We start from the raw sequence: 2,051 nt of genomic DNA on the forward strand, positions 1-2,051 counted from the left end.
GCTGGCCGTGCCACAACAAAATGCTGCCCTGCCCTCGCGGAGGGCAGGGCAGTGTTTCTAAATTGAAGTCCCGTGTTCGAGACTTGGCCGATGCACACGCTACCCATTTTTCCTTGGCTTTCTTGGGACCAAAGTAAGGCCTAGTTTCTTGCTTCCTCATGGCCCTTAAAGATGCCTTTCGTTCCTGCCTGAATTTTATGTCAAATATGGATTGCTATATATCGTTGGAAAGCTCTGAATGTCAGCTTTCCAACGCAACTGGAAGCACATCAATTGGACGTCTGTAGCTCAAGTTATAGCCCTTTGAAGGAGGCATGGTCATGCTGTGAGCCCCCAGATTTTACCTTAGCGAAATTCTTGCTTCCAACCTCACTTTGCATCACGATTCTGCCCTGCCCTTGGCAAGAGCAGGGCAGTGTGCGTGCTGGCTGCTTCCTTCTTTGATTTGGTCATGGGCCACGCTTTTAAAAGCGTGGCCTAAGGCTCCAAAGTGTACCCCAACTTCAAAGTGTACCCCAAAGCTCTTTTTTTCTCCTTTTTTTGTGTTTCTTTGCTTCTTTTTCTTCTTATTTTTTACAAGATTTATAAAATTAAAATATCAAGAAAATATATCATTTAAGTACAAAAGCATTCAATATTTAAGCACAAATCATCAATTTCTTGTATGAAAAAGCATAGAAAATAGGTATATGATGACATGTCATCAGTGTGTTCTTGGCTTTTTAAACTATGTTCCAAATACAACCTCAAGCAAATTTAACATAAAAGTTTTGATTTAAATTAGTGAAAATTTTTTTCAAGAAATAGGGTCTTAGAAGAAACTTATTATCTTTTCAATCAAGTAGAACATGCATGCAATTAACCTATTACTATGCAATCTATCCTATTCTACAAAAGAAAAACTAACAAAATATCCTATTTTGTTGGTGTTAAGGAAGAGAAATTACCTCCGGAAGTCAGGTACTGACCGACCTCCCCACACTTAAAGCTTTGCACCGTCTTTGGTGCCATCTGTCAGGAATAAGGGAGGGCTGGTAGCAGTATCTCCACCATCGGGACCGTCATGACTCCTTATGCTGGTGAAAGAGGTGGAGTCCGGGGTGTCTGGGTCTTTCTCAGGTCTGTGGTTACCTGTGAGTAGCTCCTTGACGTATTTGAAACAACACTGATTGCGGCGCTCTCGTAGCTTTGCTTTCTATTCTTGCCTCGGAGGAAAAATTTTCACTAAGTGTGAGCTTACAGAGTGTGTGTGCTTTACACCGGGAAAAAGTTAAGAGGAGGAAAAAAATTCACCAAGTGTCAAATCTTTTGCTCTAGACACATTAAGCATCACTTTTAAAACGCACCCAAAACTTAATAAATAGGCTACTCTCTAAAAGCGTCCCCTTTGATACGAAAAGTGAACTTATAGATATCAACCTACGACTACGCTTTATAAGTGATTTTTAAAATACATAAGGCTACACTTTTTAAATGATGCCACAATTGTGTATTATTTTCTCTTATAAAAAGGTAATACGGAGAAAAACGTAGCCTATTAATAGAATAGACTACACTTTTCAAATGTAGCTTAAAAAAGTGTGACTAAATGGATATTTTTCTTATAGTGGTTCTTACATGGTTACCAAGTTCTTCCTTGAACCATTTTTCAGTAGTATGAGCTTCTCATCCCAGACGCAACATAGTCCATTTCTGCCTATTAACGAAAATAGAGTAACATTATTATGTTATTCTTTGTCTTCTATATTAAAATTGAAGGCTGAAATCAATGCTTAGAAAGAAGCAATTAGAAACAATGCTTGAGCCAACTTCATATGCTTCTGATTTTAGAAATAAAAACATTTTCTCATCTCAATAAATTTTCATTCTAAAAGAAGAGATTATAAAAGTTAGTTATTGATTCGGATAAATAAGGCTGATATCGGCGTTGTCGAATTGGTGTCAGTAAAATTTTTATATAATGATTGGTTTTTATTTATTTTGGGTCTAGTTGTAGTCTAGGTAACAATTGATAAGGAAAAAGCAAAATACTTATATATATATATATATAT

This window comes from Arachis duranensis, chromosome 5 (assembly GCF_000817695.3).
Source record: "Arachis duranensis cultivar V14167 chromosome 5, aradu.V14167.gnm2.J7QH, whole genome shotgun sequence".
In the NCBI taxonomy this organism is placed as follows: Eukaryota; Viridiplantae; Streptophyta; class Magnoliopsida; order Fabales; family Fabaceae; genus Arachis; species Arachis duranensis.